Source organism: Aulonocara stuartgranti, assembly GCF_965226115.1.
Source record: "Aulonocara stuartgranti genome assembly, chromosome: 10".
In the NCBI taxonomy this organism is placed as follows: Eukaryota; Metazoa; Chordata; class Actinopteri; order Cichliformes; family Cichlidae; genus Aulonocara; species Aulonocara stuartgranti.
The window spans coordinates 7,381,799-7,408,370 of NC_138946.1; the positions used below are offsets into that span (position 1 = coordinate 7,381,799).

Sequence of the window (26,572 nt, forward strand, 5' to 3'; positions counted from 1 at the left end):
CTGCACAATCACTGCATTAAAAAAAATTGGCGCAGCTTTCTGGTCTGAACATTGAAGCCACTGCAGACACAATTAAAACTTCCATTTTTCCCCACTAGAGTCAAATCCACTGGTTTAAAGGAAGTCATTGGCTCTTACTTTTTTTGTTTGGCGAGTCATTTATGGTAAATTATGGTCCTTACGGGAGTCAAAAAGCAGTCGTCTGTAGTTAAGAAAATAATGCAGTTAAAAAATGGTCTCAACTTCAGGCTTCAAACGAGACTCTGCCAACCTTGCTTAGTTTTTACGTTGTGATTCCTTGGCTCTCTCTTATTTTTCTGTCTATTCTTTTCTCTGTTGGATTCTCTTGGCCTTCTCAATTTTGGTTACCAGCTTTGCTTGTGTGTCTCCTGTAGTATTACCTCCTGTGTTTATCATCCCACCTCTTCAGTTTCTTAATTGTTCCCACCTGTCAGACAGAGGCTGAGACGATGCTAACAGATTTTCTCTGCAGTTTTTCATCAGCTGAGCTTCTCTAGATTTCCAACTGCCCAGTGGTCTAAAGGTAAATTCACGGACGTGCTTTCATTTTGTTTTAACCTTTCCTTTCCAGCCTTTGTGATGTTTTGCCATCACACAGGCTCAGGGTTTTTACTTGTCCTTACAGCGGAGGCATTTCTGTGGCAAAGGGAAAACTTCTGAAATGCACAGCTGCCATTTCAATTTTCTTTTTCTTTGTGAGAAATAAGAACAAACAATTTATATTTCCCTTTCCGCCCACCAAAAACCAAGGTTTAGTTTGGGCCCAAAGGTTTCTGCAACGACTTTTTAAATTGCATTCTGCTTTGTGCAAATAGTTATTTTTACCAAGCAGAGAATGAGAAATAGAAAATGCATCACTTGAGTATCTACTTTTCCATGTTTCAGCAGAAATGTAACCTCTTCTCCACAGGGGAACTCTTTTTTTTCTTGCAACAGACGTTTATCTTTTTCACACGAGTGACTTCATTAAGACATTAAACAGCTCTGTAAGCACAAAATTCCCTCTCCATAACAGCAGGTCGTTGATGGCACTCTGTACACCCTGACATCATTGTAAAGAAGCTGACAGTGATTAACATGTTGCAGGACAGGCAGGTGTCTATGGCGCCACTTCTTCTTCGGTTTTGACACATTTCTGGCATCTCTTCCATACCTTTGATCTGAATAAGTACTCAGTTTGTGGCCCTCGTGTCAGCTGTCTTGTTGACAAGCTCTCTTGGGGAACACAACACAGAAAAACAGCAGCAGTGCTGATACTATTGGACCAGAGATCCCAGCAGATAATATCTAATGCTTTTATTCCACATCCTTCAGGTTAGTTGACAATGACTTCAACTTCAAATCCTTTCAAGGCTAGTTACAAATATCATAATTAAATACTGTTAAATTCTCCCTCAAAAGTGTGCACTTAACATGATGCCATATATTTGTTATTATTTATTATGATTCCACATCAGTCTGTTTCAATTATGCCTCATAACTACTACTAATAACATTTTTAAATTTAGTGTATAGAGATTATTGCAGTTTTGGAAAAATTGCAGAAATTCTTCAGTAGAATAAAAGATTGTTCAAAAGAAGTTGAAGAGTCAACTTCTGGTGTGAAATCCTAACAAAGTTGGCTAATGTAAAGTACCAGGATGAAACTATGTGAAAATTGAGCAACATTGTTCTCAAGCACACAAAATATGGCCTTTGGAGATGGAGCCATGTCTGTGGACAATCTCAGCCTGACCTGCAACATCCTAAGCTCAGGTGTGAACAACCACACAGTTAAGATCAAGATATGGAAGGTCAATAAAGGCAGGAACTAACTCATTTGGCTGGACCATGAACTCCTAGAAGAAGCAAACTTCTTAACGGTGGGGTGACAGACAAGCAAGATGGGGCAGACTCTGTTCTGAAGATATTTGAGATGAAATCAGAGCTTCTATAGCTCCAAGGAGATCCACCAACGCAACAAGTTGCTCAATTCGAGCATCAAGGCGATCATGGCTCAAGAGTTGGGAGTTCGCCTTGTAATCGGAAGGTTGCCGGGTCGAGCCCAGGCTTGGACAGTCTCGGTCGTTGTGTCCTTGGGCAAGACACTTCACTTGCTGCCTACTGGTGGTGGTCAGAGGGCCCGGTGGTGCCAGTGTCCGGCAGCCTCGCCTCTGTCAGTGCGCTCTAGGGTGGCTGTGGCTACAATGTAGCTTGCCATCACCAGTGTGTGAATGTGTGCGTGAATGTGTGGATGACTGGATGTTTAAAGCGCTTTGGGGTCCTTAGGGACTAGTAAAGCACTATACAAATACAGGCCATTTACCATCAAATCATTGCTGCTGTATGGAGCAGAGAAATGGAGAACAAAAAGCCAACATGTGGAAAGTTCAGACTTTTATGATCTAGTGCCTAAACCAAATTCTCTTGATCTCATGGCCAGAAAAAAAGTCAACTTATGGCGGCAGACAGAGCACCAGCACAGGGAAGGCTCGGCCACACCCTGAGAAAACTGGCATCAGATGGCTGTAGCCAACAAGGCGAAATAAGAAGGAAGGTCTGTGAAAACATTTAGCAGCTCGACATCGTCGTAGACATCAGAGTGGCAGGACTGAGATGGGAACAGGTAGTAAAGAGGCTGCAGCCAGGCAGTTATCAATGGCCTAAGCTTCAGGAAGAGGAAAGAGCCCAAGGTGTCTCACTATTTCAATGGCTGTAGAGATGCAGCTGGTGAGTTTTCTGTTCATCTTTTACTGAGTAGCTTTTAGATGCATAGTTATCACCAACGAGGACGATACAAGATCAGATCTTAAACTAAACCGTATTTGAACAGGCTGTAATGTGTATATTAATCTACGGTAAATTACCAACTACGATATCAGTGGATGTGTAAGCTGAATTCTTCAAGTCCCTCTCTGAGACATTATGCAGTATATACAGCCTGAAAGAGTGACTACACACCTTAAAAGATAAAAGAAGCAGGACAAAGATGAAAAAAGAACAGAGGCTGAGGCAGCTTGTAGATGATACATGCCCCAGTAAGCAGTGAAGCCCTGACAGCTTTCACAGCTTTGAGAAAACATTATCCAAGAGGGCCTGCAAGAAGAAATGTGCCAGGACCTGAAGACCATCCACACATTACACTGCTGTCAGCTGAGGGCCAGCTGTGCTGACAACACAAGTCCACATGAGCAGGAAAAGAAGCTGACATGCATAGTAACACAGTTTAGTATGTTTGCAGTGTATTTTGTAAGAGGAAAGACAGAACTGCATCTGATATTTTTTCTAAGTGGAGACAGTTTTTCCCCCTCATATTTACAAGAGAATAAATTACTTTTCTATTTAGCACACAGATGATGTACTGCTGCATGTGTGGAGGATTTAATACCAAATACATTTCATTGTTTTTTTTCTTTCTTTCAAATATTTTCCTAAAGCTCTTTCAAGGACATCTGCAGCAGTGTTTTTTTTTTCCCACCAGGAGTCAGATCTGTTACTTAAATGCAATTTAGTAATACTACGCTGTTAAAGTAACCTCAATTACAAGCAAAACACTTAGAATGTTACTTAAGTAAAAGTATGTCAGTGCATAAAAAAGGCCACTATGGCTGTTGTTCTTTCAATGACTGAAAACAAGGATTTGCTGTTGTAGTTGGTCGAGTCTCTGGAAATCACAAAACTGGACTCAGAAACAGATCATTTAAGAGTTAAACAAGATTTATAAACATTAGTTATTAGATTTAGATTAGATGATCTGAAAGATTAGAGCTAGCAGTGGACCAGAGGCCAGTTCTACGAAGCAGGATTTTGGGCCCAGTGAGATAACTTGTTCATGCTTTTCTGTGATCGCTAACAACACTGCTTTATTCACATAAACATGCTTATAGCTAGATTGATAACTTTCTGGGACTACTTGGTCTGACCGATTACTTTAAGGCAAGTGAGACCAGATAAGAACGTTCTCCGTAGCTCAGGCCCCACAGCAGGTTCTAGTGAGGTTGGTGTTGCTGGCTGGTGGCAGATAAAAATTAACAATAACGTGAGCAACACACTTATCATGGTTAGTGGAAAAGGACCTGAGGAACTGCACCAAGGCCCAGTATGAGATAAAGAAGGCTTTTTGCAAAGCTCTTCTAGAAAGCCTAAGAATTAGAAAGATGAAACTATAAATTAGCATAACAGTTCCCACTTTAATAGAAGTTTTATTAAGTAAACTAGATGAAAATAATAAATCCCATAACTAATTTTCATAGAATATTTGTTAAAACTATAAAAATAAATAAAAGCTTGTGAATGAAGTGAATACATGATTAGTTTTATAGTTTACTCTAAGCACTTTATATCTGTCTTCATAGCCACAGCACTTACATGGGTCTGAAGCAAACACCAGACTTCACTGACCATTATTATGACTGTCTGTGCACTTAGATCTACACCCAAGCCACTGTCTGCATTTTCCACTTCTCATTGGCTTTTTGAGAATTATAAAATCCAGAGAAATCTGTATAAAACCACAGGAGTTTAAGGTAATCTCAATCCGTATCATAGTCTCTACTTTCCTTTTGGTTTGTCTCAGTACTCATAGCAACTTGAGAATCACAAAGCCCACTCAGCTTCAAATACCTTACACAGGTCACATCTGTCTGTCACTATCATGGTACACATCTGGAAGCCAGGCTTGGTTTGTTAGGAATTCTCCATCCTGCTCACCTGCACTGGGGAATAACGTGCTTTGTTTGATGCTGAACCAAATACTTCATCTCCCATCATAGCCTTGATGGATCTGCTACCAATAGCTGTCTAGTTAGTGACCTGCCTACTGAACTCTGTTAATGTGTCATGAAATGTCACAGAGGTTGCCTCTGCAGAATCGGAGCCTTTTCAAAGGCCTTCTGAAGAGATAAGCATACCCTGCCAGGCTGACTCTGGAATACAAATGCCCATTTTAGCATAGGGAGGTGAAAGGATAAAGATAACACAGAGTAAATGTGTCAGAGAGTGGAGCTGGGAGGAATGTGGCCCTTATGGGAAAGCCAGCTAAGGAAAGACGGGTTGCTGGAGATAGCTATGTATGCATGGATGTGGACAGACAAACAAAGAGAAATACAGGGAAGAGAAAAGAGTCAGCATTTTGTTAAATAGAATATTTTAGGTAGTGTTGTGTGCAGTTTTAATGAAAAAAACAACAACAACCCAATGCATTTTTCTTACCTTTAAAATGGAGTTTGCATGTTTTCCCTGAGTCTGCATGGATTCTCTTATCCAGCTTTGTCTCGGTTCAAAAGCATACATGTTAGGTTAGCTGTGGATTTTAAATTGGACATACAGACCACACCTATTAGTGCAATGATAGACTGGTGACCTGCCGTGTGTGTGTGTGTGTGTGTGTGTGTGTGTGTGTGTGTGTCTATAATATATATATCTCTGAGTCAAAGTCTTGTAGTCAAAATCTTTTGATGACTTGGCCTTTGGGGGGATTTTAAGGGTTTCCATTGTATTCTCAGGGTGTTCTTTATCAGCTGCCATCCAGGCAATGAAGCATGTGGTTCAGTCCAATGAGGCTACGACATAAAACAAAATTGTGACCTTGCAGTGTTGATATGCACTCCATGTCAACATTGTAAGGTGTGATGGAAAAATAAACTAATTTAATAATAAAACAATATATTGGACAACAATCAAAATATACTGAATGTAGTGACTACAAAGTAAACTAAAGTGAAAATAACTAATGGTGATGTGTGGATCTTACGATGTGTGACTTGCCATCACAAACCACAAGATGTCCTTTGGCAATATTGGGCAAGAGACAACAGTTTTTTTTTTTTTTTTAAACTACAAAGTCTACATAAGGAGTTTGGAGAGGTGGTGGTGGCACAACTTGTTGACACATCAAGTAGGGACCTTTTGCATCTTACCCTTTATTTTGCATTTTTTTTCAGCTTTCTGATTTTTCTTTTTCAGTCACTTTTCACTTTTGACTGGTTGGTGTTGGTGGTTTGGGTTAAACAACATGCTATTACCCACGTTCCATCACCACAAGAAACCTTTTTGGTCGGAAGATTGATCCTCACCAGTGGCTCTTACAGAATAACATTTATTGGATGGGTTTTCAGTGGTCTGTGGACTAGTCTGACTATGAACTGTCTTGTGCTGCTGGGTGCTCAGAGATGAGCATCCAGCAGACAGATCAGCAGTTTGTAAAATACTCAGACTAGCCTGTCTGCCAGGTTCAGAATTACTTAAATCATCTTTCTACCTCATTCTGATGATTAGTTTGACCTTCAGCAGGTCATCTTACCATGTTTGCATGCCTAAATTCACGGAGTTGCTGCTATGTGATTGGCTCACCCAGCCAAGCATTTCAATTCAGGTGTTCAAATCATTTCCATGTCCACAAGTGTATAAATTCAAGCACCTAGGCATGCAGACTGCTGCTACAAACATCTGTGAAAGAATGGGTTGCTCTCACGGGATGCTTGGACGCATTGCTTTGACAACGACCACACACATCAGAAGGCACTAAATTGTAATGGAAAACCAGTCGATCAGAGTTGAGTTGTAGCAAGTCGATCCAATTAGGTACTAATGGAAAAAGGGGGCTTTAATGCTTTAGCATACCAAAAACATTTTGGACAATTTCATGTTCCCAGGCCACGTCACTATTGGCTCAGTGGCTTAAACACACCTACTAACTGTGTCCAAGCACAGTTTGGAGATGGCAACTTCCTGTTCCAACAGGATTGTGCAGCAGTGCACACAGCAAGATCCACAAAAGATGGATGAGCGAGTTTAGTGTGGAAGAACTTGACTGGCCTGCACGGAGTTCTGACCTCAGCGTGTTCTGTGAGGCCTTCTCTTCCAACATCAGTGTCTGACCTCACAAATATGTTTCTGGAAGAATGATCAAAAAATCCCATAAACACTCTTCTAAACCTTGTGAAAAGTCAGATGAGTTGAAGCTGTTACAGCTGCAAAGGGTGGATCAACATCATATTAAACACTATGGATTAAGAATGGGATGTCACACATGTTCATATACATTTATAAAGCAGAAGAATAAATACGTTTGGCAACAGTGTATGTCTTTAGGTGGTATAAAATTGGCACTTTAAGAAATTTGTCTGCAGGTATTCGACTGTAGGTATTCCTGGCATTGCTGAGAAGTAGTTTTACATTACTTCCTATAAAAATAAGACAGGGCACATTAAACATTTCACCTGACATAAAGATGTCAAAAAAATTACTTTAACAAACACGATACCAAAATAAACCACAAGCTTTTATTTCTATTCATGGAGCCATGTCATTAAAAACAACGAGGTAAAAGGAGAGTGACAGTGTAAGGAGAGGAACTGACAAAAGAGGGGCTTAGAGTCACCGCATGGGGCGAAAATATCAGTCAACTCTTCAGAAATTTAACTCCAACCACCACTGTGATCCCGAGTGCAGGTTTCTCAGATTTCCTGTCTCATATGTTCGCTCACCAATCCTATGATGCATATTAAATCACCGGGTAAATAATGAAGCCAATCTCCCATAAATTAGAGAGACATGCTGAATTCCCCGCAGGTTCAATCACCATGAATATTAAAGCAAACTCACAAGGTTACAGGGGAAAATGGAAACAGGGAGGATAGGTGAAGAAGTATGAAGAATGAAGGACAAAGAGACAGCAGATAAAGAGGACGGCTCCTGGCTAGAGGGGAAAGCTGTCTTTATAAAGTAATGTCAGCGATGACCGTGTCATCATTTTGTGTACATCTGAAAGCAGGGTCAGATATGGGGGCAATTAAATTTCCGCTGCTGCATGCCATGAAATTAGGAAAAATGGAGTGTAAGCTGCTGAAAGGACAGTTATGACATTCTCACTTTACATTCTCAGACTACATGCGCTGTTTGCCCCCTTAATATAATTGAACTAACTGAACACTGATATAAGCCAATGAGGCAACAGTGACGTGGCCTCACCGATGAGAAGCTCTATTCTTAGTAGCAGAGTCGTCATCATCATTGGTTTGATATGTTCTAATTGTACAATGGTCTGTATGCTCTAACAACCCCTCCCGAACACAGGTATCTGTAAATGGGAACACCTGAAAGCATACAGAGCAAACACAAGCCTGTACAAGGACAGTCTGTGTGGAATTTAGACATTTCTCCCTTTCGAATTGTAAGAATCTTCATGTTGGTGAAGGACAGAAACATTCTCATTTAAAAAAAAAAAGAAAAAAGAAAAATATAAAGCAATAATATAACTTTTAATATATTTGAGATGAAAACAAACATAAAAGCCATCATAACCTCCCCATTTTGCATTTTAAAGCATCTACATCAGCATTTTGGCTGCTGCTGCCATATATTAGTTTGTAGCCAGATGGATGTTAACATACTTGGATGACAGGTAGGAGTTTTCAGTCATTTGCAAATGGTAGCAAGCATGCAAGCAAGCTGCATCTGTAGTCACAGAATCATAGACAAACTAATTATAGAGGTCAAAACTGTTTTTGGTAGCGGATTGTAAACATCCATTTTATTGTTGCAAAGTTTAATATCTGAGGATTGTCAACCTCAAGTGGTCGCAAGAGGAACTTACATGCTGGCTTCATTTTTGAGCCCTGGAGGTTGCAGGTTGACTTTTATAAACAAGACATATTGAACATAAAAGCTCAGTTACAGAGTTAAGACACTTAAAGACAGTCCAATTCCAATATATTATACTAGTTTCATTGTATTTTAAGGATAAAAATGTTAACTAAATTCTTCTGGGGTAAATATTCAGTGCAAGCATCAAAAATTCAAAAGAGCCACAAAAGGAGACTTGCATGTCAAGACTTTCTTTTATTGCATACGGAAAGAGAAAATTTACCATCACTGATTGTTTCTGTGGCTGGTTTTCATTCTGTATAAATATTTTATCAAATGTATTTTCAGATTCTAAAATTACCACCTCCTTCTCTCTGTCCCCGTGTTAGAATCAGAACACATTTCAAGTAATTCAGTGCCATTTGACTCATTATAACTGCATCAAACAGCAAGTTAAAGTAGCAAAATAGATCTTAATTTCTGCAAAAATTGCAGCTATTTCTCAGAGAGTAAAATCTTCCCCCAGTGGCACAAAAAACCAGGTCAAAACCTTGCATTATGTCTGATGCCAGGCTCTTATGTGCAGTGAAAAATTACACCTTCACAAAGGGAGACGTGAACAGGTGGAAGTGGACTGGCACTAAATGAGTGGAGAGATCAGGGGGGATTTTGGAGTAGCGGAGGGAAGCATATAGCAGATTACTGATCGGAATAAGACATTCATGTTTTCAAATAGGTACTTCTCCCTGCTTCAGTGAAGTTTCCAATTTTAGCTGTCGGTTCAGTTCAGAGGATGTCATCTGAAGTGTGTAAATAAGATTCACAGGGATGGAAGTGGAGCTTTGTTAGTGTGTGTTTCTGTGTGGTGGTCTCTGTCCCAAGCAGCAGGCTATGACAGGAGTTATTTTCAGTTAAACTACCTCCATGCTAGCTTTTCCACAAAGTTAAATGAAACTTAGATGTTCACGGTGCATACAATGCTAATGTACAGTGCTAATTCAGTGACACCCCCCCCCAAAAAAAAAAGTATCATTATGGAGACATAACATCACAAACTGTGCATCTATGGTTTAGGATGCTTGAGCTTGTCAAGTCATTTTCTGTTTTCTTTTGTCTCGTTGATCTTTTTGTATTCCTGTCACTTTCCATTTCTTCCATTTGCAGTTTGCTGCTCATGATAAATGGATCCGTTTAGTCTCACCTGTGCTGCATTAGCCACTTCCTGTTCCAGCCAAGGTTGTGGCACACCTTGCATTCAATTAGTAATCAGTCTCCTCAGTAGCTTTCATAAACCTCATCTCACTTATCAGGCTGTCAAGGTTTAGCTCAGCTGTAAAGCTTTCAGGTTACACTTTTGTGTGTTTTCTAGTTTTTACAGTCCCTTCTACATTCTTAGTTTATGCTGTACTTTTTACCTGATTTTTGAACCTGCACGCGTTGTTTCCCTTTGTTATTGCTTTTCTGTGCCTTAAGCCACACGCATTAAAGAATTTTGTGTATCCTGCATTTGGGTCCTCCTACCATGGAGTCTTTTACAGGTAGCAAGCTGCACACATAAACTGTAAGGGTGCAATGGAAAGAAACATGTGTCTTCTAGTCAGTGCTAGATTACATGCTAATAATATACAAAAATTGTACTCAACGAAAAAAAAGCACATTTCCTGAAATGACTGTTACAATAATCCATTCATACTATCTAGTGACACTGAATACCATGTTAGATAGTATATTCAATTCAATTCACAGCAGCAGACACCTCAAGGTAAAAATCCTACAATAACAGAGTGAAACCCCAAAAATCAAACAACCCTCCTTTGAGTAAGCACTTGGCGACAGTGGGAAGTAAAAGCTCCCTTTTAACAGGAAGAAACCTCCAGCAGAACCCTGCTCAGGAGAGGGCGGACATGTGCTGCAACCAGTTAGAGGTATTGCAAGCAAGATGGGACAAAACCCCCCCAAAACAAGCTGTGGAAGAGAGCCAGAGCTGAGTAATAACTAATGATTAAATGCAGAGTCTTGTGTAAACACACAGTTAGAAACGTGAGTGATGAAGAAACAGAGTATTATCAGATTTTATGGGGCAAAAGCTCTTTATTAGTGCTGCTGAGAATTTGTGAAATTCATAATTCCATAAGCAACAACATCTACAAGGACCAGAAGGAAACATTTGTAAAGCAAGCACTCAAGTTTAAGCCTTCATTTCAATCAGGATATGCAATTTATGAATCTAAAAAGCTTTCCTTTGATTAAATCTGTTGTCTGTCACATCTTCATATGCAAAGAGGAATCCGGTTAATTCCAAAGGCTTGGAGTTTGGCTGGGTTGCTAACATAGAAGTCCAGGCAGTATCTATCCATAGGGTAATTAATATTGCTGTCTGGGTAATTGCAACTGCAACACTTAGTCTTAAAAAATTTTGTTATTAAATAATTTTGAGGAATATGTATTTTTTTTTTCTTGGGAATTTGTACTTATATGATTTCAGAAAAGCAGAATATTTTTCTGGTAATGTCCCTGAACCCCATGTTTTTCTTTTATTTAAACATTTAATTGCCCTATTACACCATGAAAGTGGTTTCCGTTTGGATCAATTACTTGCGAGACTTTCAGTGTTTTGCTTTTCTGCTTCGCTCGAATCAAATGTCAAACTTCGAGTTCAAGTTCTGTCTCCCTAATGCTACGACACTGACAACAGAACAGTCAGGGGTTTACTCTGTAATTGTTACCTTTTGTTGGAAGAAAAAAACCATCATAACTGGCATCCCACGCGATATATGTTGCTTGTACACTGCTGTATGTGAATGTAACATTACAACGAAAGAAAAAAAGATGAGTCACTTGCTGACTTTTGCTTCTCTCTTGTGATGTATAATCGGATAATGGGACGGCTGCGTGCTCTCTCCTCCATCTGGCATTCCCATATCCTCAAGTCTTAATGCCCCCATCTCTCTCCTCTCTCTGTTCACACTTAGCCAACTCACAGCTGGGCTCCCAGTGAGGAATTCTCACTTTTTGTGGCTGGACACATTTATGCATGACAGAATAGACTAATGTTTACAGGATGACTCAAGTTTGAACACCACATTATCTGCAACCATTCAAGTACAATGCCAAAAGTTTGAAATACAGACTAATATATGCAACACGGGTCCAGTTCTTTTAGTGGTTCCACCCGTGTGTGAAAGAGAACACAGGAGTCTATGCAGTCCGGTGAAAAACTAAGTACACCCAGTGATTCAGTCTCTCACTTTATTGAGTTTTGGCCCATTCTTCTTTACATTTCCTCAGCCTGTTGAGGTTTGCAGGCATTGTTTATGCACAAGCTTTCTTAAGGTCCTGCTACATCATTTCAGTCCTTTTGAGGTCTGGACTTTGACTGGGCTATTACAACATCTACAACACATTTTTTCTTTTTTCAGCCACTAAGTGAAAACGACAAGAAAGATTGACTACAACTGGCAGTTTCTCTTTGCCAGCATAAAAAGGATTTGTTTGACATTGGTTAGGATGTTCAGGAACAGAGATGGGTAACGCGTTACCGATTACTTTTTTCAAGTAACGAGTAAAGTAAGGGATTACTATTGCAAAAACAGTAATTAGATTACCTTTACTTTTCCGTAGGAACGCTGCATTACTGCGTTACTAAAACCGTGATTTTTTTTTTTTTTTTTTTTTTTTTTTTTTGCGAGAGTGTCTCATGACAGTGACGTAAGCAAGTGCGACATTGTGACAACAGCTGTGTGCAGATCAACAGTGGATCATATATCTACGGGAGAGAGTATGAGCGTGCAGCGTTTAAAGCGTGGAAGTACTGACCTTACTTTGAGTTTGATTCCATAAAAAGTGACAAAAACATTAGCGTCCATCGTGCGTGGAAAGAAAACATCTTTTTACAGCGAAAAAACCCCCTAAACTTCCAAGCAAGCACCGAGTGCGCTACAACGTAATGGGAAATTCACAGAGAAACTGCTGTATCCTTCCACTGACCGCTGCGGCACACCTGCACCAGGGTAAACCTCCGCCTACCTAACTCCTGCTTTACAGGTGAAAATAGAGCAAAAGGACTGCTAGTCTTTGATTTGATTTATTTTCTGCTGTGTTTTACTTGCATCTATTTGAAAGACTGAGTGTAAACACACAAAAAAAATATTTTATGTGCTGGAATGTGCAGAAAATAGGTTTAAATATTAAACAAATTTCTTCCAGTCAGAGAATGTTGCATATAATTAAATTTTTGCTTGATGCATAAAGTTAAAAGATTAAAATTAATAAAACTATAAAAGTTTTAAAAAGAGACTTTTCCATTTGATTATATTTTGTATGATGGATTATAGTAGAATTGGGCTGAAAGATCTATCGCTTTATCACCTATTCAGGTTGTAAATCGTGTTTTTAAAAAGTAACTAAGTAACTAAGTAATTAATTACTTTTGAAAACAAGTAATCAGTAAAGTAACGGGATTACTTTTTGGGGGAAGTAATCAGTAATTAGTTACTGATTACTTTTTTCAAGTAACTTGACCAACACTGTTCAGGAACAATCCAGGGACCACCAAGGCTCAAGCCTGACATTAAACTACCAGGACATGCATATTGATCTAGTTGGCCACAAAGACAAAAGGTACATTTAGAGGAGAAAAGGTGAGGCTTTAAAACCTAAGAACACTTTACCAACTGCAAGTATGGTGGCTGTTTTGCTGCCAGTGGTATGGGTATCACTTTGATTTCAGTCCAGTTCATTTTCATTTATATGGCGTCAAATCAGAAAAACAGTTGCCTCAAGACGTTTTATACTGCAAGGCATATATGACCCCACAATAATGCAGAGAAACTCCCAGCAATCACATGACCACCTATAAACAAGCACTTTGGTGACAGTAAGACTGGTCAAATATTGAGGCAAATATTATGCCAGAAGACTGCTGATGGCTACCAAAAGCATCTGGTTGAGGTGAAACTTACTAAAGGATTATTAGGGATAATTGTGCGCATATTAGATGACTTTGATATTTGCTGGGTCTGTAAATGGATGTTTTACAACTTACTGAATACAACATATTTATTTTGTAAATCGTGTTGCCTGTTGGTAAGAAAATAAAGCAGGGTCTGATTTAGTGGGGCCCAAGTTGTGTTTAAAAGAAATGCTATGAGTGTCACCTGTAGCAGTCTCTTGTTCTGTAGAGAGAATTAATGAAACTATTTTCATCACAGGTCTGTTCATTTGATCTCAATTGGATCACAAAAGGGAGTCCGTTATTTTGAATTCCGTATCTCTAGTTCACTCGTTACCAGAAGGATTTTTAAACAGGTTTCCCCATACCTGTGCGCTTTAATGAGGCATTAACGGCTTCACGGGTGTCTGCGTCATGACTTTGTGCCGATTCTGGGGAGAACAAGTCCTCTGGTTTCTCGGAGTTTGATGCTCATCCCAATTCCATTTCCAAAACACAGTGTGTGCACTATCCACTTCTAAGTGAGAAAAAATGAAATCTATTAACTGTAATCCCAACAATTTTAATGAGATTCTTCTACTCTTCAGTGCTCTAAAGGGAATCCAAGAATTGATGGCTGTTGAAGGGACAATGTCTGATTCTTTTAATTGGTGTTCATGTTTCCAGCTCTAAAATAACAAAGAATATGACCTGCTTGAGTTGAGACACTCGACTTTGGAGAAATCAGAGTAAAAAACCTCAATGCTGCACACAGATCTCCTGAGCGCTGTGTTGCCATCACTTAATTATTAAACTCAAAATGCTTGCGATAAGGCCGGGGTTTAATTCCTAAGATCCTTGTGAAAAACCTCCTTCACTCCTGGAAGAATTGCACGGCTCTATTTTCTGTCTTAAATGAAAATCAAATCATTCATTAAAATAAAATAGGGTTGCCCAATTTTCAGGCTATTGTTTTTGTAATTACAGGTTTTAATTCAATATAATGTGAAATCTCTAGCTGCGTGCCCTTCGCTACAATGGAGTAATCCATCCACCCACCAGCTCATTCAAGGCTTTGACAGAAAGCAGCAGTTCTCGGCCCACCAGCCTGTGGAGAATCGATTAGCTCTGGCTGGGGAGGAAAAAAGAAGATCACACTGACAAATTTGCAAAAGGCAACTCCACATAGCCACAGGAACACACTCAGTTGCTATGGCATAGTGTTAGTGATGCAGACCAGCTCTCGGGAATGTGAGACACCTGTTTGCAGACACCAAAATTTAACAGCACCTGTGATCTTTTTGACTTCGGCCACGAGCTGATAAATCTGCTGCATGTCCTCACTGTCGTTGTGGTATAGGGCAAAAATAATCAGCCCTCATAGCTTTTAAAAATTATTTAAATATTCCAAAAACAGACTTGCTACTGCATTAGGGTACACTTTGCTTGCACTGCATTGGGCCCCTTTAGGCTTTTGCCATGTGATTGGCTGACAATACATTAGCAGTAAAGAACAGGTATACCTAATGTAGTTTCAATGTTTCAATGTTGTTCTATGTCAAAGAAGGTGCTTTGAATTTGTGCACAGTAAACTGCATAAGTTGGGTAAGCTTAAATTAATTTAAAAATGGGATTACTTAAATCTTTTAAGTTCATGTGACATTTTTTTTTCACAAGCTACTTATTTTTATTTCACTTGGACAAACTTGCTGATTAAGTTTGTATATTTAAAAAAACCCAGTATAACCGTACTTGTTTCAGGAAAGCTGTGGGTTTACAAAATATTGGATTGTATTTCTGTTGAACTGTGCACACAGCTGAAGCTACGACACCATCAGTGAGGATGTCTGCTGTGTTAGCTCAGACAGTTTCTAACTTTAAAATGGACGTGATGTTTACATTAAGTGCTAAAGAAAATGACATTAACTTTAAAATAAAATTTAAAAAAAGCAGTTCCTTGAGACTTCATCCAAAACTGAGTTAATTCCCCTAGACTTATTTGGTTTCCATAGTTAACTTAACTCATCCATTTTGATACTGTTAAGGCAAAATTAGTTGGTTGTGCTGATGTTATAGGCCATTTTTAACAGAATTATGATAAATAGCATTACCTGCTGTGTGCTACACACCATCCCAGAAATGTGTGCTTTAGTGTCAGTGAGTGAGTGAAATTAATCTGTGTGCCTTTAATTTGTTACTTAGCACCAGCCTGCATTGTTACGAATGCATCCTCTTGTCCTGCCATGGTTCTGGGGTTTTGTGTGCTTTAGGCTTTGGGTTTTGGTTACTGTTAGGTTTTGTGTGCTTTTGGTTTCTGTCTTTGTTATATTATTAGTCTCCTCTGTTTTCCCTTCTCTGGACACTGGAAATGTGGTTTCAGTGTTTTTGAGCTCTGCCATCTTACTGAAGTTTAAAGTGTGGGAGTAAACTTGCAGACAGTCAGTTATCTTCAGAGGTCCACTTCATTTGGAAAAACCAAAATCTGATTTGTTCTGTCTGTATGTTACAGTCTCACAAAGAGAGATCAGTGTATTTCGAGGATAGATGAAGAATAGGACTGTTTTTTGTTTTTTTTTTAAAAGTGTGAGACAAGTTAAAGTAAAAGGATTAAAAGAAGGTGAAACCTGCTAGTACATCAGCTGCTGGTAGAATAGATTAGCTCTTAGAGCATTATTAGTATTCCTAATCCTGCTGCAGCTGCTTGTTAATTGATCATGCATCATGCTGCTTCCAGTGTTTATGCTCCTCTACCTTGGGGTCTGTTATAACTGGTTGGAACTCTTTACAATTAGCGTGTCTGCTTTAGGTGGGTATTTCAAGTATTCAGTTTGAGATTAAGTCCAACATTTCCTGGTGACCTCCAGCCTCTACAGCCAAAAGATCCCGGTGAGAGAATCTAATGAGATTTCAAATTGGTCATATACTGTAGCAGACAATATGGTAAACTACAATTTTAAATAGGTTCACTGTAGCTTCAGCCTTCACAAACCCGCTCATTCATTTGAGTCGCTAAGGCTGATGAAATGGAGCTGATGCAAAGAGCTCTGCCAAAATAACACAGGGTTGTCTATGAAAGAATAGAACTTGGCTCAGTTTTTGTCAGAATGCAATATCATCTGCCGAGTCTCTGCAGGAGTCAGTCAAATAAATGAGCACACATGCCTGATGTAAACTAGTTCCTCAGCATTAAAAGTGCTTTGTGGTGTTCTGACAAGGCTTAAAAGTCATGGATCTGCTACTCAAACTGGGCTTTCTGGATTGTATTTAATATTTTTTGTTATTGTCATTAATATTTAAAAATTCCCTTTCATACTGACGTGTTAGAAGCTTCTGTCTTGTATCATCTCATCTGTTTCCCACTATTTATAGTTAGACTGGCAGACGTGTTATCATGTTAACCATGGCCGGGGTATCATATAATAAGGTCACTGTACAGTTCGCATAATTAATCCCCGAAGTGCCAGTCCCTGCTCTTCAAGCATTTTATTTGCAAGGTGCAGCCAATCAGAAAATAGTTCTCTTAAAGGGACAGTTCCTCTTAACCTTTTAAGTAGGAGGAACCCTTGAAGCTGTTTCCTGAACTGAGCTGTTTCCTGTCATATTTCAGGCCTGTTTATAGAAGGAAATGACAAATGGGTGTGCACCAGAAGTAAGGGAGGCCTCTGCCTATGCAGCTACCCTTAAAAAAAGCCTCATAAATAGGGAGGCTGTCAAATGATGTCTTTGTGGGGAAAAGAGTTAAGAGGGAGAAGGTAGAATGACTTGTTTCAGGGAACTGATGAAATGAGACTTACTACAATATAAGGGCTCATGCAGCGCTGCTCAAATAAAAGTTGAGCTGACTTTTAAAATACCCACCTTCACATTCCTAAACGTGTTAAAAGGTAGACTCTGATCTGCAACATTTCCCTATTGTCCACAGTTGGTGTCCTGCCAGTGACAACACCAGCAGAGCACGTTTTCCAGTGGTCTCACTGTGTCTGTTTTACTGCAAGACTACCATTGAAAATTATTGTTGGATGCGCAGTAATGGTGTTGGCAATAGTTCTTCTGCAGGGGTTGGTCCAAGAGCATTTCCTGCACATCACTTATTCCCTTTCACTTTCCTATGCAATAAAGGTAAAAGTTACGACGTCAAGTCAAGATGACAAGATGATTAAATCTATCCTCCGGCACTAACAATGGTTTTAAACATTTTAAAAACACTGGCTTATTGTGTCACAACCCTATTAAACAAAAGTTCCCATAATACAGGGGCTGTTATGTGAACAGGACATATGTTTTAGTGAACTGCCTCTGCACTCTTGTTTTTCTGAAAGTATGATGAGCTAGTTATTATCGGTTCCTGCTGCAGTGTACAGCCATCACTGCTTCATTATGATGCTGAAGAAAATGAGATAATTTTCAGGCATGCTCTGGGGTTAAAAGGAGGGTCCTTTTGTATGATTTCTGGGTAAAGCTTGTAATCATTCATAATGGAAGATAATGGTACCCTCGTATCCGTGTTCAGAAGTGCTGCCAGGAAAATGCAGCAACTGGGCAGTAAGTTTTAAAAGTTCTTAATTGCCCCCCACGAGATTTGTGCCACAGCCTGTTGACAGCAGCGATGGGGCCAAATCGATTGGCCGTATGTTGCTGTTTTTAATCAAAAGCCTGCAAGTGTTAGCTAACGTCTCACTCCACACAACACTGTAACAGTTTCAAAACCTCTGCAAAACATTTTTCTAATTTTAAATATAATTTAAAGGAGATGTGTCTTTTTTTCAGGCAACAAACTGAGGCCCACAGTAACATTTCCAGACCTTCTTTTTAGAATCTATCAACGATCTTTATCTGTAACGTGGCAGGGAGATGGAGGTGCATGGTAAATGTATACAGTGTTTAATTTATTGATCTGAGTCAGCTTGACGTTTGTGTTTCCATATTAACGTCGCAACTCTCTCAGAAGGCATTTAATTTGGTGTTATCAGAATCACTAACAGGAACACAGCTGTGCTGTCTCATCAGCTATGCTGAGGGGAAAAGAAGGAAAGCGAGTCGGGACCCTAACAAATCAGCTGCAAATGACAAGACTGATTTGATTTTTCATTTTGGCATTGGAGAGGAGCACATTTTCAGGCTGAAAATGGAAATGGGCACATTAATTCATTAGCATGAAATATAACTTTAGGTGGAATTCAGAGTTGTTATCATTCCTCTGGGGAGAGGCAGCAATGTGTGGGCCCTGCCGCTTAGATGAAAACCTCTGCCAAGGTTGTGCAAATTGAGTAAAAGCGCACCCTGACTGACACACAGGATAGATGGCTGCTGAGGTTGGCAGTTTGCCACTGAAGTCATACCCTACAGTCCTCTATCCACTGCTTTTAAATATAGAAGACCATATGTCCAGAGCAAATGGAAAACGAGAGGACTAGTGCCAGGAACAGTAATGAGACGTGCGACAAACAGGCCTGAGATTTAGTTCTGACATTTGATTATCCAAATGCCTTTTTATTGTATTTTGTTTTATTTATTTTGTTTGTTGTGATCCTTGAAATGCATTCATTGTGTCACTGATTACGACGACTTCTCGGGTGTCTGTCATCCGAGATGCAATGTCTGTTTAATATGTTATAAAACTGAAAGCTCAAGAGTCTACAGCCAAGCTAGCAGCTCTGTGAAGCTCAACGTGATCAAAAGGCATTGATAGTATACTGACATTTAGCAAATATGCTTTTTTCTATGTTTATGTTCTGTTTTTTCTATATTTGGCATATTAAATGTATAATTAGTGCTAAATGGACCACTTCTGAGGCTGATAGCAGGTAATAAGAGACCTGGGACACAGATTTGCTGTAAAAGGACTAAAACCCTTGTGATTCGATTAACATTGTGTAGTAAGGCTGTAGTAATTGTTCGAAGTGGGTGGACTTAGTTGATAAGGAGCCGAGGATACACCATTTACACTGGGTCTGAGAAGGAGACTTTTAGGACCACATCACAGACAAGAGACTGACAACAAGACAGATGAGGTGAGGGCAAAGACACAAGTTTTGCACTATTATTACCAAATTATCATAAATATGGCTAAATATATATTTGCATAAGGTAAAATGTTCAGGTTCTGCAGCCTGTTTCTCAAAGGAAATGATACATCGTATGATAACAAACAGGGTTTTTTTTTTTTTCGTTTTTCACACTTATTTCAGATATGAAATCTTGTTTAACCTTGCTCATCTTTTTTTTTGATACACATCAGTCTTTGTCTTTTTAAAATAATAATATAATCTATCAACACAATGTCTGCAATTATAACCATTTCCAACCAAAATTGTTTTAATGTGTTTTACTTTGAAAACAAACCAGAAGATCCATTAAAAGATATTTCTGTCAGTTTGGTTCAAAATAAAAGGTCGAGGCTGGCGTGCTAAAAAAGGTTTGAGGCACTTTGTTTTTGCACTTGTACAAGTTTCTGTCTGTCTTTGCAAGGACCAACAGTAGTTACCCATCATGCTCAGATTAAATTTTTCATTTTCTTATGGTCCCGGGTTGGTTTACCAAGTATTGGAGTTGTTTTGGATTGCCAGTGTTATTAATTCAAATATTTTTTGTGTTTCTTTACCTAGTATTTTTATTTTTTTTTCATGCATTTTGTCTCCTTTAATGTATTTAGTCCTGCTGATCCTAATACCTTTAAAATTGAGTTCTCCTTCTGTGCTTGATCCTCTTGCATGAATCCTCCTGTGTTTAGTTCCTTCTTGTATCTTTGTTTTCACTTATCTCCCTTCCTGCTTATTTTGAGAGTTAATATTTCTTGTACTTTGTTTTTAGTTTTGTTTCCCTTGGCTTGTCTTCTGTGACTTATTTCACCTGTTTTTCATTCTACTCCTGTTTGTCTTCACTTCCCTGATTGCCCTTCTCAGTATAGTGGCTCATACTGTATACTTTCCAGTGTTCCCCTAACATTACCTTTGAACTACTGCCAGCAGTCTCATAATAAATTGTTCAGTTTAAGCTCATTGTCTGAGTCTGCGTTTGGGTCCTCGTCTTCTGTTTCATTTTGAACTCATCATCAAGCTTCGGTTCATGAATTTTGGGACCACCAAAAAAACCTTTTGGTTTGGTAAAATTTTGGCTTCACTTTTGAGACCAGACTGTGACGTCGGACCCCAACACACACACACACACACACACACACACACACACACACACACACACACACACACACCCACCCCGTGGGTATAGTGACACACACTTATTTTATTATAGCCGTGGTTTCGGCTTAAACGCACGGGACACAGACACTCCCGCTCAGTAGTCACTCTGCTCCCTTCCTCGACTGTCACTGAAACATAAGAAGAGTCACAATCGGCCACTCGTTCCAAACACCTGTTCAGCCCCGCCTCTGTGCCGGTTGTGGTATGACAGAATATACGTGTGTCAATGAGAGAGGCAAGTGTAACACTGAAGATGCAAGGACCATAGACAGTGAACGTGCATGAAGTCAAAATACCTGGGGTTAAACATCCAAAGAAACAGACAGTGCAGAAGAGAGGACAAGAAGAGGGTACAGGCAGGGTGGCTGGGTGGAGACAGGTGTCAGGGGTGATTTGTGGTGATGACCTGCTATGATGCATGGTTTGGAAATGGTGGTACCCGACTAAAAGACAACAGGCCGATTTTCTACGATTTTCATTGGTGGTGACCAGGATGGAGGAGATTAGAGATTATTGTATCTGATGACAGCTTGGGCTGAGCAGTTTAGATGATAAAGTTAGAGAGGAGCTAGAAGAAGTTAAAGTTAGAAGATTGCAGAAAAGATTCATGGATGTAGTGTAGGAGCACATGCAGAGGGCTGGTATAACATATGAGTACATTTGGTGAAATGAGCTTAAGAAAAGAGATCTGACGGACTCTAAAAGGCAAGAAAATTAAAAAAGACTTTCAGGCGGATGCAGCACTCTTGAAATTACTAAGATATTAGGGCATGATCATCAGGTGTTTTGTTCCAAGAAGTCAACAGGATCACAAGAAAAAAGATGCAAAATAGCTGCTGAAGATTTGAGAAGACTCAAACGTGACGCTCCCAGGAACCCATTATCCTTAAACATTGTCTTACCCTGAGTTCCCAGAAGTGCAAGCGCTCAGAGACATGTCCGAGCTAAAGAATACTGAAATGCAAACACCACGGATGTGTCATGACTAGGCCAACAAATATCTGAAGACATATTTTCTTTTGTAGCAACTTTATTTTCTTTCTCTGAAACCAGTTGAGAGTTTCCTTGGCTGTGTGCTTGGGATCATTGTCTTGCTGAAAAGTCCACTCTTGTTTCATCTTCACCATCTGGGTACATGGCAGAATTTTTTATTTTTATTTTTTTAAATCAAGAATGTCATGATACATTTTTCCAGTCATCCTTCCCTCCTTTATATGAAGCGTGCCAGTGTTATATAATGAAAAACAGCACGATCCCACCTTCAAACTGACCTGTTGGTCTGGTGTTATTCAGGTCATATGCAGTACCTTTTCACCTCCAAATATAGTGTGTATGAGGACATCAAAAGAGTTCAGTTTTGGTCTCATCCGACCAGTAGAGCGTGCATAGAGGCCATGTTGGTTGAGTGCATTGTGTGTTTTCTTTGAAACAATTGTACCTGTTGATTCCAGGTCTTTCTGTAGCTCTCTACAAGTGGTCCTTGGATTGTCCATCATTTGGGACTGAACCAACTGAAATCAGTTTACACTAAATGCCAGAAATGCTTTCTAATTACTGATATATCTTAAGTGGTGCAATGACTTTCTATGTCTTTTTTGCACCTGTTTATAGCTTCGATACAGTTTACCTGACATTTCTCATTATTACGCATAACTCATTTTATGGACATCTATGGTCTGACCTTTTTGCATTTGTGGATTTGATGGGTTTTTACCCACATCTGGTAAGAATTTGATGTCAATGGCACTTTTAGAAATATATTTACTTAGAAAATTGGTGACATGTTCAATTCTTGTTTTACCCAGTGTAAGTCCTACACTACGACAACCGACTGAAACCAACCAAATGGCCATTATGTGGTCTATGTTGTGGATACATCTTCTTGTAAGTGGCACAAAAACATTTTTTGATAGGTATGATAATTGTACTGTTAAAGTATGGGGGGGGGGGGGGAAAAATCCATAAAAAGACAAAAATTAATTTAATTTAATTTTAATTTTATATTGTGAATCATCTCTATAGATATTTCAGATTTAGGTATTGTAAGATCCTGTAAGGTCTTGCTCTCCCAAAGTAGGTAAGGCCAGGATTAAGGTTAGGGTTGGCGCACATGACGTCGGCAGGTTAAATACTCAGCTTGACTTTAATAACATTTTATATTGACCAAGAGCACTGTGATTGTTTAATAACAAACTTAGTCCAAGTCCTTAATAACTTCCCTAAAAAGTGTTCAGACTGTAGTTGATAAATTAGTTTCTATTGTTGCTAGGCAACTGGTTTGTTTACATCTGATTGCAGATTGCGCATTTTTTGATGTTGGGTGACTTCTGCTCTTCTGTTAAACACAACTAACACTTTGCAGGGCATCTTTGGGGGAAAATCAGCTCTCATGGAAGCAACTTCTGGCCAAGATGCTCCAGGTAAGCGGTAACTTTGCTGTAGCACAGTGTTTGTTGCATTCTGTGTCGATGACACACTGTTAAGCCTCTCTGTGGAGATCACCAACACAGAGCTTTCAAAATGTTAGTACTGGTGAACACTCATGAAGTCATTCTCACATTTTATTTATTGATTGCAGCACTTTGAATTTGTAGAGATAAAAATAAAGACTAATTTTCACCCCATATTCTTAAACATTTTTACTGAAAAAACAAACAAACAGCCAAACTGGTGTATCTGTACACATACACGTGTGTGTTTGTTTTAGCTGGGTTTCAGCCAACTGACTTAAGTCTTGTTTAGAAGAAATTCTTGAAAAACTTAACTTTAACATTAAGCATTTGTTACTGGATTTTAGTATGAAATAAAAATATGAACCTGGTGATGCTTTTAAAAAAAAATAACAAAGAAACCCCCCCAAAAGTAAACCAAACTTTCTATCATTTATCTGAGGAGAAATATTGACCATATTTCTGTGCTATTGCTCCACAGCTTCGTTGAAAAAATATTTGCTATGTCAAATGCCAAAAGCTTGGGCTGACCTGCCTTCATATCATGGACCTCCGGCACCTGGCAGTATTGGGGTCTATACAAAGAGGACTGGAAGGGAAACCCTGCGTTATAGGGGCTACATTTATCCATCTGCTTCAACAGAAATGCCCTTGACAGCATTTCAGCACCCATTCACATGTGGGTGTAAGAGAAAATTGACCAACTACAAAAAGCTGCTGAAGGAGCTAAAGGATAAAGAAACTGAGGCCGAAGAAGTGACAAAGTTGATCTCAGAGATTCGAAAGAACAGAGAAATGCTTGGCCATGCGACTACGTCGTCTGAATTAAAACACTCGATCCAAGAAGACAATGCAGCCACCAGTGGAAGAGAAATCGAATCAGAACCTACAGGTTCATTAATTCAGCATGTGGAGTCTGACAACGTTGATCCACTTCAAGAAATTCTTGATGAAAGCAAGCCCGCATCTCTTGACTTGTTTGACGAATTTGAAATAAGCTACAATGAGTGGCCATTTTAGCATGCCGTAGGAGCCGGAGTGTCTTTGGATTTTCAAATAAAATATTTGAAATCTTGCATAAATAATGTGAGCAGTAGTAAATCTTTTTTTTTTTTTAAAGTTTTATCTATCTTGGGTGAGCTCTACACACACACACACACACACACACACACAGTTACTTTATTTAACTTTAAAGTTTATCTAACCTTATTTTACATGTAGCCATCACTTTGGTGATGGTTAAATTGATGTTTTTGCAAAAATAAAAATAAAATGTTTGGTAAAATACGAGAAATAATACACACACAGAGATAATAGTTTTCAATACATAACACTAAAAACTCTACCAGCCCCTCCGAGGCTGTGAAAATTGAGACAGGCCTACTTTACTTCATTTAAAAATTCACAGAAACTAACTGAAATGCTTGCTTATTTAGGACTTTCAATATCACACACATTATAGTGGATCACCTGCCCGCTTCTCAGCCTCTCTCCTTAGCCATCACACCAACTCCAATGGAGAGAAACTTGGGGTTAGGGTCGCTGAAGGATACTTTGTGTTTCGATCCCGTTCTCAATGTGAAAGCTTCCAGTTAATGGATGGCCTACTCTATCTCCTGAGCTACAGCCACATCGTATATAGTAATGCACTTTGCAATTTGATGAATGTAGTATCGCAGTTTGACCAGTACACCAACATTCCTGCAAAATCCAGCATAGTTATAGGTCTTGGGTTCGAATACATCATCTGTCTGGGGGCCCTTCTGTGTGGAGTTTTCCAGGTCTACATCAATAATTAGTGAACAGGTATGCTCAGTGACACAAACAGAGCCATGATGACAGTGTGTGGAGTAGCCCCTTTCATGATAATATAAGGCAAACAAGTTTGACCCATATCGAAATTTTGTTTGTAAGGATGCAGAAGAGATTTGAGATTTGCTGGACGACGCCCAAAGTAAAAGACGTCAGTGTGTTCTGTCTTCCTCCCCTCATCCCCAAGTGATAGCGGCAGATGGTTGCCCCTCCCTGAGCCTGGGTCTGCCAAAGTTTCTTCCTGTTAAAAGGGAGTTTTCTCTTCCCACTCTTGCAAATGCTTGCTCACAGTGGGCCATTTGATGGTTGGGGTTTTTGTCTGTGTTACTGTGGGGTCTTTGTTGGTATTTGGCACTATATAAGAAAAATTTAAATGATGATCAGAGATCAAATATGACTAAGTCAAACTTAGCACTACTGCTGAAGAAAATTAATGCTAATCATGAAACAAGAATACACAAATTAGTTTAAAAAGTCCAGTGTTTCTTTGCTGCTTCTTTGCCTTTAAAGGATTGTTTCTCTATCAGTTTCCTGTATTCGTATATTTTCTTTGAATAATGTTTACTTGACACAAAATTCTAAGGAATGCCTGGATACCATTTGGCATCCCTGATGTAGAATTTGAGAAGGAAGAAGGATGTGTGGACTAATCTGTTTCTGCTGAATCAGTTTAGATCCTTTATTTTACCTATTTACTTAAGATTTTTGTTCTGTTGCACCTTATCGCTAGATAAACGTTCCCCCTGAGAGGATTTGCTCTTTAGTACCATCTTCTGACATGACTTGGGATAACATGTTTGCAAATCTGTCTCTGTTCCATGATGTCATCAAAAAGAGTCTGTCATTGTTTGGGGAAAAGCATCTCCTGCTCTCTGCTGTAATTGCCATTGTTTGACTTAAGATGGTCTTTAAAGGCATTGTCGTTTTGTAATTCTGGTTTCTTCCTGGTAATGAACAAACAAGTATTTGAGCCAAACTAGCCAAGTTATTTTGCACTGGTATTGTGTATTTTTTCCTTTTTGTTCATTGTCAAAGGAGCTTTCAAAGAAAAGCGTCTGGACTTCTTTAAGTTGCTTGAAGACATTTCACCTCTCATCCGAGAAGCTTCTTCAGTTCTAAGGTGAAATGGCAGAGAGTCCCAGATTTAGTCCCAGATTCCCAGAATCAACACTCGACTTTTTAAACTAATTTGTGTATTCTTGTTTCATGATTAGCATTAATTTTTGTTCATTGCTTCTAAAGGCATTTTATGTTATTTTCTCAGCAGCCTAAGTAAAGTCCGTGAAGTTGACCCCTCTTGTCTGCGTGGTCATTTTAAAGAGGAGTTCAGATTGAATGTCGATTCTAGCAAGACGCTGAAGTGGACGACGTTACAATTTTTTATATTAAAAAGGCACTCATTGTTTTAGACATTTCCCCAGTGAGAGCTTCAATGTTATTTTTATTTATTTTTCATTTGATGGAGGGAGTCTTGCGGTCTCTGGCTGCCATGGTCACTGTGTTGCTTCTTCAAGCTGGATCAGGCAGTGAAAAATGTGTCTGTTCCCGTTCCAAGGTGAAGGATAATAACTTACTAAGTGGAAAACTGGATTAGAGGC

At 39.2% G+C, this 26,572-nt stretch overlaps 1 long non-coding RNA gene across 1 annotated transcript; it reads left to right on the forward strand.

Moving 5' to 3' along the window:
• Positions 1-454: 454 nt before the first annotated feature.
• On the forward strand, positions 455-24,122 carry LOC309715927. The gene is made up of 4 exons (XR_014279332.1): positions 455-544; positions 22,518-22,596; positions 23,075-23,132; positions 23,644-24,122. It is a non-coding gene; the product is annotated as an uncharacterized lncRNA (long non-coding RNA).
• The last annotated feature ends 2,450 nt before the right edge of the window (positions 24,123-26,572 follow it).